This window comes from Podarcis melisellensis (genome assembly GCF_964234715.1).
Source record: "Podarcis melisellensis genome assembly, chromosome: 14".
NCBI classification, from domain to species: Eukaryota; Metazoa; Chordata; class Lepidosauria; order Squamata; family Lacertidae; genus Podarcis; species Podarcis melisellensis.
Window position 1 is genome coordinate 42,298,414 of NC_138546.1, and position 16,003 is coordinate 42,314,416.

A 16,003-nucleotide genomic window follows, 5' to 3' on the forward strand; every position below is an offset into this window, starting at 1 on the left:
TTATCACTACTAAATTATTCAGAATTCTATGGCAGGGTAAGTTGTCACCTGCTCTATGGGAGTGGAACATAGCATATATTGGTGAACAAGAATACTAATTAATGCCCAAAGCAGGAAATGACATCATTTGCAATGTGCACGTCACTAGCAGATTTAAAGGCAACCCGTTTATCTTGGGACAGTGGGGAAAGACAACTTGCACACACAGAGTGGCCTCTAAATCTTGTCACTTGACCCCTGTCTCTAGGGATCGCTGTCGCCAGTGAGGAATGGTGACTGGCTCTTGACATATGTGCAAAACACATTCTTCAGGAAGGTCTGTTTAAAATGCACTGGATTTGAAATAATAATGATAATCTCTTCACAGTTTGCACCCTGACAATTCCCAAGGACCTGTGTGCTTGCATTGGTGATGCATACTCTGCCTAGAAGGATGCAGAGGAGATTAGCACAGCCCAAAGATGGCACTGGCATTCAAGAAGCATTCCATATGGGGGATGGGAGAGATGATCGCTCAGTGATACAGCACATGCTTCATTAGGGGGAAGGTTCTGGGCTCAAATCCCAGATATTCCTCTCTGCCTAAGATCCCAGAAACCTGTTGGCAGTTAGAGCAGACAATGGATAAATAGTCTGACCTGGTATATGATTGCTTCCTAACATAAGGGTAAGTGCCAGAAGTTGCAGCAGAGATCCATGCTTCAAGAGCTTGCTGTCAAATCCACTTAAAGACCTCCCACCAGGTATCGAATCATTTCAGGAGCATGGACGTCAGGCAGGCCTAACTAAGTCTGAAGCCCTATATGTAAATGTCGGCCCCAAAATTCAAAATAGGAATTAAGGATAAATTAATAGGATATGAATTTGCTGAACCAATTTTTAAAAGGGATACAAAAAAGGGAGGTGTGAGGAAGTCAGGAAAATAAGTTAATCAAAGATGAGAAATTAAAAAAGAGGGATTTTGGGGGTTTTTTGTGTGTTTTTCCTTTTTATGTTAAATGTTTGTATTTTTGTATTTTGTAACTTTGTATTTTTGTGTTTTTGTATTTTTTTGTGTCTTTTTTTCTATTTGTTGTTTTGGAATTTCTTTATTGTTAAAACTTAATAAAATATTATTTAAAAAAAATAATTCAAAATGGGATTAGGTCAGTTCCCAAAACACAAACATTTGCCATAAATTCATTTAGCATCTGGTGGTCTCTTTACTGAAGAATTTGTGCAAGCTCCTAAGTTGAATTACACTCTGCTTATACAAAAAAAGAATAAGAGAGAACTCCCTCACTGGGCCATGTGGCAATTGTTGCCACACATCTCTTCCATGAATTTGGGATGCAAGGAAGTAGCCATTTCTGCCCTGCCCTGTGTTTTCTGCAAGCAGCACTGTTTCTGTTATACTACAGTTCAGTTCCCACTATCCATTATGGCTAAAACTAATGTAATTCATCATGCAATGAATCACATAATTAACTTCAATGCATTTCAGTGAAAAATGTCAATAAGAATGCAGAAAATAACACAATAATTTATGTGACATTCACAGGCCGAAGAAACAACGGTAGCAAATGCCACTTGTATTTGTTTGCATGATTTCCTGACCTTGGCCAAACATGGTGACCATCCTATTTCCATTTCCAGGTGAATTCTCCAAGACCCTACTAGCTGTCTCCCCAAATTATGACACTTGGTTCAGGTTTTATATGTTCGCTTAGATACTCAAGTTGTTAGAGGTTAACTGAGTTCCCTTGGTAAGTTTGTCTTTCAGCACAAGCACGCTTGACCAAGAGCCCATTTGCTTTATTTTTAAAAAATCTGCAGCCTGCTCCATGCCTCCTAAGTGGTCAGTTTCCTCTCAGGTGTGCTTGAAGATGCTGCTGAAATCAGATTCAACCACCGATGGAGTTGGCTTCAAGTGTTGGTGTTAGTGTTGGTGGAGAGATTCCATCTTGTCCTTTGCTTGAGGCAGCAAAATAGGCCCGAGTAGCACCATTCCCAAAGATTGTTCTCTGAAGAAGCAAAGATCTGTGTCAGGACGTTTTCAGCCTCCTCAAGCGAGTTCCAAAGATGCCTTGTGGGTTGTGAGGGAGGAGAAGCCTCAGCCACATCCACATCTTCCCTTTAAAGCAGTTATGGTTTCTCCCAAAGCATCCTGGGAGCTGTAGTTTGTTAAGGGTGTTGAGAGTTGTTAGGAAATCCCTATTTCCCCTCACAGAGCTACAATTTGCAGAGCTCCCCGAAGAGAAGGATTGATTGTTGAACCACTCCAGGAACTGTACCTCCCTGAAAAGAATAGGGGTCTCCTAACAACTCTCAGAAGGGACGTGGGTGGCGCTGTGGGTTAAACCACAAAGCCTAGGACTTGCTGATCAGAAGGTCAGCAGTTTGAATCCCCACGACGGGGTGAGCTCCTGTTGCTCGGTCCCAGCTCCTGCCCACCTAGCAGTTCGAAAGCACATCAAAAGTGCAAGTAGATAAATAGGCACCGCTCCGGCAGAAAGGTAAACGGTGTTTCCGTGTGCTGCTCCAGTTTGCCAGAAGCGGCTTAGTCATGCTGGCCACATAACCCGGAAGCTGTATGCCGGCTCCCTCGGCCAATAAAGCAAGATGAGCACCGCAACCCCAGAGTCGGCCACAACTGGACCTAATGGACAACTCTCAGCATCTTCGGTAAACTACATTTCTCAGGATTCTTTGGGAGAGACTGTGGCTATTAAAGTAACATAATAGTGCCTTAAATGTAATAAGGTAAAAAAGAAAAAGATAAAGGACCCCTGGATGGTTAAGTCCAGTCAAAGGTAACTATGGGGTTGCGGCGCTCATCTCACTTTCAAGCCAAAGGAGCCGGCGTTTGTCCACAGACAGCTTTCCAGGTCATGTGGCCAGCAGGACTAACCTACTTCTGGTGCAACAGGACACCATGACAGAAACCAGAGTGCACGGAAATGCCATTTACCTTCCCGCCGCAGCGGTACCTATTTATCTACTTGCACTGGCGTGCTTTCAAACTGCTAGGATGGCAGGAGCTGGGACAGAGCAACGGGAGCTCACCCCATCATGGGGTTTCAAACTGACAACCTTCTGATCGGCAAGTCCAAGAGGCTCAGTTGTTTAGACCAAAGAACCACTTGCGTCCCTTGTCTTAAATGTAATGTGCAGGTGTGGCCCTTATGAATTTTTAAAAACTATTTCAAATTCTAATGCAGACCCTTTCTAATTCACATCTCACCATCCTTATTTACAGAAACACTTCAATTACTCCCAATATGTGAATATAATATGTGTGTTATTAGAGAATGCCATTCGCTGGGATTGGCAGAAATGACTGAAGTGTAGTAATTCAAAGGCCAACATTTTACAGAGCGTGCAGAAGCTAAAAACAGCACACGGAGGCATCAGGTCACCATGGGTGTCCCAACCAAACGAGTGTTTTTCACTTCTATCATCGTGCTAATGCAACTCAGGGCTTAAATGTCATTTTGAAAGGCCAGAGGCTACAATATGACGCTGACCCACTTTATCTTGGTTCTTCACTGGGCCCGATGCCGACCTTTTCCGTTCACCTGTTCAATACAACAACAAAAAGGAATAGACAAAGGAGACCAACTCTGCAAACCAGCTAGCTGTTGCTGAAGAACCAAAAGAGCAAACGTGAATTTGCTTGTTTGGGTCACATCCTCATGCATCTGGTTAAAGCAGAATTGAATGTGAACTCTTCACAGCCCACCACACTGTGGCTGCCGGTATTGAACAATGCTTGGCAACTGGATTGGCAGGCGATCTGTGTGACAATAATTTAAGCGGGTACCTAGGATATCCAAAGGACTAGATTTGTGTCTATATTTAGACTTGTTAAATCCGCCAGTTGTCTTCCTTTCCATCCAGATCTCCCCACGGGGATTCCTGCTGGTATGGGGAAGGGACTATTAATGAGTCAGATGCCTTCATAATGGGGATTTGAGAACCTCCTCTCAACTCAAAAGACCCCCAGTAGAAAACTATCAGGGAGCCAAGGGACCCCAACCCCCTAGAGCTGATGTCTGTGGGTAGGTTCCCCTTTCTCAACTGTCAGTTAGTTAGGAAGGCAAAAGGTCAAAGCTGTGCGAAACAATGCACACTTTCCACTTATTTATACATTTTTGTACATATTAGTTTGTTGGAGAATGCAATTGCAAAATTCGGAGAGGGGCAAACTTCAAAGGCTCACTGTGTAGTGGTTGGAGAAGTGCGGAACAGGTCTTTTCACATTAAAAGGCAAACAAAATTTAATTTATCCTCCATCCCTAGGGAGGCGTGGGGGGTGAGACCTCTCAGCCATTGTGCAAGTAAGTAAGTTGGAAAGGAAGGGCACCCAAGCCCAACAAATTGAGCCTAGGCTGAGATCCTGGAGCTGAGCTTTCCTTGTATTGCGATAAGGCTTTTCTAGCTGGAGGTGTTGGATTTTTGTGCACCTCCAAATCCAGTTTCACCCTCCTCATCAGAACTTTAAAGCAGTTCAACATAACAATCAATCACATGCCAGTCTCCTCTTGAAGCTATTGGACAGGCCTTCTTGTCCTGGAGATGCTGTTAACGTTCTTGTGCAGCCAGTGCTGGAATTGTTCTTCCAACTTTAATTAACAGTGTGATCGTTTAATTAATTTTCGCTGTGCCTTCTTGTCATATTGGCTATGGCTTGGAGGCTCACAGCACCATTACTAACCCTTAGAACAGGCTTCCTCAACTTCGGCCCTCCAGATGTTTTTGGCCTGCAACTCCCATGATCCCTAGCTAGCAGGACCAGTGGTCAGGGATGATGGGAATTGTAGCCTCAAAACATCTGGAGGGCTGAGGTTGAGGGAGCCTGCCTTAGAAGAAGTAAAAATAAGAAGCTAAGCGCTATTGAAAAATATATTTGCTACCTTGGTATTTTCTTGCTCATTCAGGGTTTTATTTATATGCTCTGCTTCTACTTCATATCATAAAATAGAATAAACAAGGCACAAGTTGATTCCTGTGTTTTAATTCAACTGCCACGCTACTGTTCAAATACATTGGTTAAGGAAATTAATGAACAAGTTTCCCTCTAATATTGACATAGCTCTCTGTACTTACGTCTGAAGTCAGAAGCCCTACGATATCACGGACAAGGAATGACTCCAGGGCAAAGCCTTTTGAAAATCCAGTGTGTGGGTATATGACTCATCAGGCTTATTGCCCTCTGAGGGAACGAAACATGGGGTCAGCACACTTTTATTGCAACTTCAATTGGATCGTATTCTGTCAGCAACTTGGTGTGAGCTGAACAGTTTGTTGGGTTCGAGGTGAAAGAAGCAATCCCATGACTGCTCACTTGTAACCAAAACAGCATCTCAGCTCAGAAACTGGACTGCTTCCATAGTGGGAGCTCCTAGCACTACCCAGCCAGGATGTTGTTAGGGGGTCTGAATTCTGGGTCTTTTGCACAGGCTTCCAGATCTCTGGCTCCTTCCCCACCCCCTTTGTTTAATCACCTTGTCATACTTTCATTCAGTTTCAGATACCAAGACTCTGACCGCTTCCACACTATCCATTTAAATCACTGTGATACCACTTTAGCAGTCGTGGCTTCCCCCAATGAATCCTGGGAAGTGTAGTTTATTACAGCAGCTGAGAATAGTTCAGAAAGCCTTCTTTCTCCCACAGAGCTGCAGTTCTCAAAATGGTTACCAATCAATTCCTCTTCCCAAAGAAAATGCCAACTCCCAAGCTGCTGCTACCCCTCTGAAGACAACTCTTACCCCTTCCCCAACAAAAACCCCATTGCACCCCACTGCAGCCAACTGCCCCCGTCACTGACTCCTCCATTGTTGCTGCCACTGATAATGGCTCCTCCACCATTCCCCCCTCTCTGATGACAAATGATTATTTATCCTTTCATAAAAGAGAACATGACAAAATGGGCTATTGACTTGGGACACAACATAGACTATGATGCATGGGCTAAACTTTGGAACAAGAATCTAAAATTCATGCATGCTCTGCTTTAAAAGAGAATGTAATGAAAATGGTTTATCGCTGGTATCTCACTCCCACCAAACTGGCAAAAACGTATAGGACAAGTAGCAAAACTTGCTGGAAATGCAAGGAAAAGGACGGCGATTTTTACCACATGTGGTGGTCATGTAACAAAATAAAAGAGTTTTGGGAATCGATCTATAATGAGTTAAAAAAGATGTTTAAATATACGTTTCCAAAAAAGCCGGAAGAATTTTTGTTAGGCTTGGTGGGAGAAGATATTAAGAAGGCAGACCAAAGATTATATCTATATGCAACAACAGCAGCCAGAGTTTTGATAGCCCAAAAGTGGAAGTCAGAGGAGATTCCAACTGTAAGGGAATGGCAGATAAAGTTGGTCGAATACGCCGAAATGGCAAAATTGACACACAGAATTCGCAATCAGGAGGGGACGAAGTGAAAACGTTGGCAGGATTGAATTAAATCTTATGTCATGTTGTAATTTTTAACCAATGAACCTGTGAATTATAGAGTGGAATAAGAAAACTTGCAGAAGGGAAGGAGTCAATGGCTCTACGGAGCATAAAGTAGGATATATGTAATAAGACTTGGTGTTTTTGTTGGTTGGTGATGGTGTTTTTAAATCTCAATAAAAAGCATTGGGGGGGGAGACAAATGATTATTTAATAGTGGGGATGAGAAGGAGACTGAAAAGGAGGTCATTTTGCAATAGGTGTTGGTGGATAAGGAGTAGCAGTGGGGGACCCTTGTTTGGCCCCATGTCAGACATTTTACAAGGTCCCTCCCTCAAGGTTCAATCTTTTTAAGCATCAATATGAAGCCATTAGGAGCGTTCATCCAGAAATTTGGGGGAAAGGGGTCATCAAAATGCAAGTGACCCTCTGCTCATCTACATCAGGTGAAGCTGTGTAGGTGTGGAATCATTATCTGGAAGCTTTGGTGGGCTGGATGAGGGCCAATAACCTGAATCCCAACAAGGCGTTGTAGGATGGTAGTTTCAAAGAGAGGGAAGTAAGAGGATAGCTGGTGGACTTCCCCAAATAGTCCGAAAATCAGTGGTCTGTTAGGGGGATTCTATATGCAATATTCTGGAAGAAAAATGAAATTCCCCATTTGAGAGAACAGTATATCAAATTGTGGGGAAATGGCTGTTCTGAGTAAAATCACTGGGGTTTTTTGGTTCAATTGGGCCTCCTGCTGCTGCCATGCTGCCGGAGCACGATTTCTGTTCTCATCCTGAAGCAAAGTTCTTAACTCGAGGTCCTATTTCTGGGTTAGCGGAGTCTGTAACCTGAAACGTATGTAACCTGAAGTGTATGTAACCCAAGGTACCACTGTAGTAAGGAAGTGGGTGTTCATTATAAACCTCCCTGAATCTTATGAGATGTGATTCTGATTTCTTTTAAGGTATATATTTTCTTATTCTACTTAGGAATATAAGAAGAGGCTGCCGGATCAGGCCAACCAGATGCCTGTGGCTAACTCACAGTCAGGACCTACAAACAAGAGCACTCTCTCCTCCTGTGGTTCCCAGCCACTGACATCCAGAAACATAGTAAAAGGTACAGGTAAAGGACCCCTGGATGGTTAAGTCCAGTCAAAGGTGACTATGGGGTGCGGCGCTCGTCTCGCTTTCAGGCTGAAGGAGCCGACGTTTGTCCACAGACAGCTTTCCGGGTCATGTGGCCAGCAGGACTAAACCGCTTCTGGCGCAACGGAACACCATGATGGAATCCAGAGTGCATGGAAACACCATTTACCTTCCTGCCGCAGCAGTACCTATTTATCTATTTGTACTGGTGTGTTTTCAAACTGCTAGGTCGGCAGGGGCTGGGGCAGAGCAACACAAGCTCACTCCATCGTCGGGATTCAAACCGCCGACCTTCGAACCAAGAGGCTCAGTGGTTTAGACCACAGTGCTACCCACGTCCCTAGAAGCATAGTGCTTCTGACTGTGAAGGCAGAGCAGGCATCATGGCTAGTAGCCATTGATGGCCTCTTTCTCCTCCATGAATCTTGCCTCCTATTTCCACCTTTTTCCCTTTCTTTTTAATTTTTAATTTTTAAAAATAATAATTGAGTTTTAGTTCATGCCTCCTTACTAGTCAGTGACTCTTGAGCACGCACACTGATATCATTACTATTTTAAAATCAAAACATGTTATCATCAATACCCTTAATAATAAATAAACCATAGTAAATTGTAAGATATACGCAAATACTTTGCAGCACCTTCCTATTTACTATGATGTAATTGTTGTGAAGGATACAGATGATAATGCATATTTTATTTCAAAATGACAATTAAAAAACATCAGTCTATGCAATCTGTCAGGGCCATTGAAAATGTCCCGAGTTATATCTGTTTGAAGTAACATCCATGATTTAAAACAAAAGCTGGAAGCAGAAGTGAAAAGAGATTATGTAACTTTGCTGTACTATAAAACTTCTAGAAACATGCATTCCAATAACAGGCTGGTTAACCAACATTGCTTTGTGAAATTCCCTGCTCTCTCACCTCTGGGTCCTAGGGGTTGCCACCTTTAATAACAGGAAGTAAGGAAATCTTGACTTCCCCTTTTTAGGAAGACCCCAAAATTGTTGAGCTTTTTTAAGGAGAAACCAAAAATTCCAAATTCCAAAAAAAGAGAAGATTTTTTTGATTGACAAAGCACCACATTTCAGAAATTCCCCCAACATCATTTGCACCTTTGAAATCCTAGTAACGTCTGAGGACATCCAGACATATGGCAGCCCTTCATTGATTGGTCATATCCACTATTACCTGGGAGTAAGCCCCCAGCGCTTTCTACATCTTAATCCCAGCTAAACCAACAATGTACAGTGGTGCCCCGCTAGACGAATGCCTCGCAAGACGAAAAACCCGCAAGACGAAAGGGTTTTTCGGTTTTTGCGACGCTTCGCTAGACGATTTTCCCTATGGGCTTGCATCGCAAGACGAAAGCCCATAGGGAAATCTCGGGGACCTTTTTTTAAATGCTGGCGGTGGGGAGCAAAGCCTTCCCCCCCCCTCCGGACTTCAGAAGAGGTCCAGGAAGGCCGGCGGGGGCGAAAGGCTTTGCTCCCCACCGCCAGCATTTTAAAAGCGGTCCGGGATAGCAGGGAAGCGCTTCCCGCTATCCCGGACGGCTTTTGAAGGCAGGCAGGGGGGGCAAAGACTTTTGCCCCCCCTGCCTGCCTAACCGGGGGCTTTTAAATCGCCCCGGGACTGTCCGGGGCGATTTAAAAGCCCCCGGACGGCTTTTGAAGCCTCCCCCCCCGCCCGGCTTCGGGGCATCATCCCGATGCCGGGCGGTGGGGCAGGAACGCCTCCCCCAGCCGCCCGGCTTCGGGGCATCGTCCCGATGCCGGGCGGTGGGGCAGGAAAGCCTCCCCCAGCCGCCCGGCATCGGAACGATGTCCCGAAGCCGGGCGGCCGGGCGGGAAAGCCTCCCCCCCCCCGCCCGGCTTCGGGGCATCGTCCCGATGCCGGGCGGTGGGGCAGGAAAGCCTCCCCCAGCCGCCCGGCATCGGGGCATCGTCCCGATGCCGGGCGGTGGGGCAGGAACGCCTCCCCCAGCCGCCCGGCATCGGGGCATCGTCCCGATGCCGGGCGGTGGGGCAGGAAAGCCTCCCCCAGCCGCCCGGCATCGGAACGATGTCCCGAAGCCGGGCGGCCGGGCGGGAAAGCCTTTGTCCCCCCTGCCTGCCTTCCCAGGGGCTTTTAAATCGCCCCGGACAGCGGAGAAGTCCTCCGCTGTCCCGGGCGATTTTAAAATGCCGCCCGCCAGAAGAGGTCGGGGGAAGGCTTTTTCCATAGGAACGCATTAATTGATTTTCAATGCATTCCTATGGAAAACCGTGCATCGCAAGACGAAAAACTCGCAAGACGAAGAGACTTGCGGAACGAATTAATTTCGTCTTGCGAGGCACCACTGTACCCTTACCTCACTCAAGCTGAACTGCGTGCATTCTGCTGTGGAAACTTTGTTCCCACAGTTGCTGGAACGTTTTGAATGCAGTTTCAGAAGAATTTAGATCAGGAATGTAAAACCTGTGGTGCTCCAAATGCTGATGGACTCTACCTCTTATCCCTGACCACTAGCCATGCTGGCTGAGGTTGCAGACCCTCCAAGCATCCCAGGTACAGTCCCAGATTTATGGAAGCCATCCTGGTTTCTGATCTGATCCTAGGATGTCCTGCTATTTCTTAGTACATCCCTATTTCATCAGAAAAACGTTGGAGAGTATGGTAGGACAACCCTATTTTCACTGGTGAACTGTCAGAAGGTGTGGAGTTATGCGACCCCCCAAGCCAAGGAGATAAGTTACTATACATCCTTTAGGAAACATCTGAAGGCAGCCCTATATAGCGAAGTTTTTAATGTTTAATGTTTTATTATGTTTTTATTTATGTTGGACGCGGGTGGCACTGTGAGTTAAACCACAGAGCCTAGGACTTGCCGATCAGAAGGTCGGCGGTTCGAATCCCCACCAAGGGGTGAGCTCCCGTTGCTCAGTCCCTGCTCCTGCCAACCTAGCAGTTCGAAAGCACATCAAAGTGCAAGTAGATAAATAGATACCGCTCCAGCAGGAAGGTAAATGGCGTTTCTGTGTGCTGCTCTGGTTCGCCAGAAGTGGCTTAGTCATGCTGGCCACATGACCCGAAAGCTGTACGCTGGCTTCCTTGGCCAATAAAGCGAGATGTGCACCGCAACCCCAGAGTCGGTCACGACTGGACCTAATGATCAGGGGTCCCTTTACCTTTACTATATATGTTGGAAGCTGCCCAGAGTGGTTGGGGTAACCCAGTCAAATGGGTATAAAAATAAAATTAGTGTTAGTATTAGTATTATGGAAGAGGATGTCCCTATTTTCGCTGGAGAAATGTTGGAATGTATGAGGTTGTTGCAGCTAGAATCCAACACCACCAGATTCTCCATCCCTGGTTCATATCTTTAGAATTTTCATCTATAACTGAGCATGAAATTGTCAATCAACGCCAGTTAATGTGACAAGGTCCTGATGATCGCTCTGCTTTAATCTGATGCGTTTTCACACAGCAATTGAAACCAAGTTCACAGTATAGCTCCTCAGCTGACATTATATGGTAGCCCAGAGAGAAAAAATACACCTTAACTTTGAAATAGGAGCTTGGTATTAAAAATAACCCCTCACTGGTTGTAAACAGAGAACCCAACTAAGAAAGCTTTTAATGTTTTCTGCCAGACCTCTAGGCCGTGTTTGGTTACAAGAACATAACATTGCTACATCTCGGGGAAATTTTCTGTTTCAGCAAGAAGGTCGCTTAAAAAAAAAACCCTGATGTGCAAAAAAAAAAAGAATCTTAATGCTAGAAAAATCACGTCATATATTTAGTCAGAGTCACAAGACACACACAAAAAGCAGATAATAGGAAGTGGCCAAAATTCCTCCAAACAAAGAACTTTGGCAGAACTAATTTCTGAACAGGCTGCTCAGAGTGTTGCTTTCTTCTTAAAAATCAACCTCTTCCTTTCCTCTCTTCAGTGTATTAGACTCCAAAGCAAGAAGAATCCGCAAAAGGGGCTTCATCTGTGAAGAGGAAGGTGCTTACTCTGTCAAAGAAATTCTGGTCAATTAATGACAATATTTGGATGCCCATCAATACCAAGCCTGGCTTAGGACTGGGCAGCACCAAGAACCGCTTACCATCTCAACAAGAGCTCACCCAGACAGCTCTGACAGGAGCAACTGGTCTGTTTTGGGTTCTAGTTTTCTGTTGGGCTCCAGTTTTCTGTCAAAGAGCTCACAGTGTAGCTCAGGGGTGGGGAACTGAATGTGGACCCCCAGGTCTCTGTATGTGGCCCTCGGGACTTTCCTCAGCCCATTTCCCAGGTCACACCCTTTCTTTCCAGCTCCATCCCTCACCACCCAGGCTCTGAGACCTCCTTTGTGGATTTAGCATGGTTGGAAAGTGTCCTTGAACTGTGACCAGGTGAAATGAGAAACTTCTGGCCTCTCCGTGACTGGCATGTACAAAGGTCTGTCATATCTGTTGCTCCACCCACCATTGTCTCCACCCACCACACGCATATGGACCCCAGATTGTTTCCTCTGAGGCAATCTTCAGGCTGAAAATATTTCTCCGCCCTTGGTGCAGCAAGTTTACACATTGAGAACAAGCATAAAATAATAGATTTGTTGGCTCGGGCCAAAGGTCATTCTTGTGGCCTCATGTCCACTTCCCACAATGCCACCTTTGTTTAACCAGTATAAATGAAGACTTGAAGGCAACACCCCAGGAACTGCTGCTGCAGCCCCCAGCCTCTCTGGGGCCTGTGGGCACACATGGAATTAGGAGAAACTGTTGTGAGTGCCAGTCATAAGACGAGTGCTGCAGGGCATAGAAAAGAAAGACTGTTAAAATAGTGTGGTACCATTAAATCACAGAACACATCTTCCTCCATGGACTGAGCAGGCAGTGCCACAGATCCAATGTTGGCACCACCTCGGCACAAAATGTAGACCCTTGGAAGAAATCCCCATGATTTTTACAAAGGCATCTCCCACAAACCACAAACAAATTAAACCCACACTGCTGTCCATGGATTGTATTATAAGAGTCACCAGTGATATGCATCCTAAGAACTGCCACAGTGCTGTGCATCATTTTCTGTTCCACCCTGTATTCTTCACATGCAGCGCTATTTCTGTTCTGCTTCTGTCTGTCTCCTGCCGAAAGCTACATTGTTCACCTTGCTGTCCCCTGCGATGGAATTACATAACTTCTGTAAGTTACGTTGCCATTATGTTGTCCCAGTCAAAGGAAACACAATGCAAACGGAGGGAGGGGGAATTATGTATCATTTGCAGATTTGCAACAACAACATTGAATACTAGTTGCTTGGTTCCCATTCCAGACTAAAGACAAATAAATGAACATCAACAATTTCTCCAACCTCCCTAATTCTCATGTATCTTCATTGATTTTACATGGAGTGAGGTCTTCATCTCCTTCATCTCCAGCAGCCCATGCCTTGAACCAGCCCTGCCGCCAAAGCGCCACGGACAGTGGGGCATCTTCAAGCCACACCCTTAGTTCACATGAGACCTCTTAGACTTCACTGTCAGTCTACATCAACGGAGAATGCATGTGAAACACACCCAACAATCACCTATGATTACATGTTGAAGAATTAGATGATTTAACTTTCAGGGAAATACGTCTGCCATGACTGATCTGGAAGGTCATCGAGGAATCCTCAAAGGCATCTTCTGAGAAATTTCAGTTTTCTGGAACATAGTATGAAAAATTACAACAAAGCTTTGGAACTGTGGTTTGATGAGGATGCTTAGAATTCTCTGACAGGGAGCCCTTGCAGAACTACAATTCCCACAATTCTGGAGTGAGAGGTAAGGACTGTTAGGCAAGTTTAAATCCATATCAGGTCACTGGGGACTAGAACCGTCAACTGCCTCTTGTGGTGAACCACCGGAGCTGTGGCTTGGAATGTTTCCTCAGTGAATTTGCTCTCCCCGCCACCCCTAAAACCTGCCCCACAAGATTGTTGCGAAGATAAAAAGCAGGGAAGGGGACTCACCTAGAGCTCTTTAGAAGAAAAGTGAGAGAGTGTGTAACTAATAATGAAAGATGGTTGCACGTCACCTCAGTCTCTGAAGAGTGTCATATTCCAGGACTTCCAGGCGTACTTACCCGGGATCTGTGTTTCCTTTTAGAAAATGAGGCACAGCAGAGACTGTGGTGTCTTTACCATATAGGGTTTATTTACACATATATACAACCTGAGCCCATGATGGAAGGACTCCCAGCAGGTTCTTGTTCTCTCATAGCCACAGGAGACCAGGAATCAGTCAGACAACAGCCCTTTTGCATTTCCTCTTTCTCCAGCTCGCTACCTTACTACCGTGTTGCGTTCCTGCAAATGTCAAAGCTAAAACTCTGACATTGTCTTCTAACTATGTCAGAGCTCAGAGAAGGGAGTGTCCCTCTCAAGAGCTCATCACCTTGATTTGTTAGGTTAACAACTCATATTAGGTGGTCTTTATCAGGCTGGCCTGGCAATTCCAGCAATGGAAACCCAGTTGGATCTAGGGTTTAAGGGACCTTGATTAAATTCTAACCCTTTACTTGATTCCAGGAATTTGGGGTAGTCTGCCCCCCGACAGACGAAGAAGAAGAAGGGGAAGGAGAAGGAGAAGGAGAAGGAGAAGGAGAAGGAGAAGGAGAAGGAGAAGGAGAAGGAGAAGGAGAAGGAGAAGGAGAATTTATTATTTATACTCTGCCCATCTGATTGGGTTTCCCGAGACACTCTGGGCAGCTCCCAACAGAATATTAAAAACATGATAAAACATCAAACAGTAAACATTTCCCAATACAAGGTTTCCTTGGGATGACTTTTAAAAGGCAAATAGTTGTTTATTTCCTTGACATCTGATGGGAGGGTGTTCCACAGGGCGGGCACCACCACCAAGAAGGCCCTCTGCCTGGTTCCCTGTAACTTCGCTTCTTGCAGTGAAGGAACCGCCAGAAGGCCCTCAGAGCTGGACCTCAGTGTCTGGGCTGAACGACAGGGGTGGAGACACTCCTTCAGGTACACTGGGCTGAGGCTGTTTAGGGCTTTAAAGCTCAGCACCAACACTCTGAACACTGAACAATATAGTGACTGTCCACCATTCAGAACTGCTGCCTCCCACATTGGTTAGGCTGTGTTAGCAGCACCAAAGTGACCTCCCTGAGGTGGAAGCCTGGGCTGTGTTTCTGGAGGTCCTGGGCTGCTCAGTCGACAAGACCCCCCTCTCAGCCTTGCTGATGTGCTCCAAAAATATATATATATAAAAGATAGAGAGAGCCCAGAGCAATACCTTTGGCACCAGCTTGGCTGCAGGAGTTGCCGGATGGAGGCGTGCAAGGTGCCATCCAACTGCCTTAGGGACTCCGTTCCGAATTTGTGTAGGGTTTACTTCTGAGCCTCTTCTTTACTGATAAATAAATAAGTGCCCTAAAAGCAAGCAACAAGCATGAAACCAGCACACATGCTGTGTAGATCATGCAGCTGGCTTCGTGTGTGCTCCTGGAGATAAAATTACCCTGACTGCTATTGATCTGGGAGTGTTGAAAGCTCAAGCCAATTCAGTCATCCTATTTCTGCAAATGAATTATCTTCCTGAGAATACTAAACCCCCCCTCTCCCCAACACACACACACACACACGCACACACACACAGCCTCAACAACAATCCAATAAAACCTCATTTGCCCTGGGCCACCATTAGCTACCACTCTCTCTTCTCAAAACAAACACATGTCATGCCCTTAAGGCGTAACCACAGGTCAAGTGCAATCACTGTTGACCATATTCCCATTCAGAGCAGCTCCTAACCAGTTCGTGGTTCTCTTTCCATTTCTTCTCGCAATATTTACCAGCAAGGCTTTTCCGTGAAGAAAACAAGAACAGCACGTGTGGAACTTCATATTTCAAAGCTGAATCAATCCTTTTGGGCAGCGGAAAATGGGCAAACAGGTTTCTTTGTGGGAGAGCGGGGATGTTACAAGTGTCACAAAACACAGGAGTGTTGTAAGGTTATTTTGCTGCACTGACCCCTGCTTCCGACCTTCGCTGGTCAGCTGACAGTATTTCTGTATCTTCTGTACAATATTTTCTTTTTTAAAAAAAAAGGAACGAAAAACTAGAAACGTTAAGTGTAATTGGTCTTCCAATTGCATTTGAAGAAGAGCTACATTAAATTATTATTATTTCATTCATTTCCACCAAGTAACCTTAAAACAAATGAATAACTAAAAACATTATAGTAAATTAAAGACAGCATAGGCTTATTCAGTGTCATTACCAGACCCTCCAAGTGTCCCTGTTTTCCAGAGATGTCCCTGATTTAGAGAAGCAGTCCTGGTTTCTGGTTTGATTGCAGAATGTCTCACTTTTCCTTAAAAAAGGTAAAGCTAAAGGGACCCCTGACAGTTAAGTCCAGTCGCAGACGACTCTGCGGTTGT

At 45.3% G+C, this 16,003-nt stretch overlaps 1 long non-coding RNA gene across 1 annotated transcript; it reads right to left on the minus strand.

Moving 5' to 3' along the window:
• Window positions 1-12,251: 12,251 nt before the first annotated feature.
• LOC309356430 lies at window positions 12,252-15,090 on the minus strand. The gene is made up of 3 exons (XR_014162784.1): window positions 14,857-15,090; window positions 13,149-13,266; window positions 12,252-12,739 (listed from the first exon to the last, which is right to left on the minus strand). It is a non-coding gene; the product is annotated as an uncharacterized lncRNA (long non-coding RNA).
• Window positions 15,091-16,003: the final 913 nt, after the last annotated feature.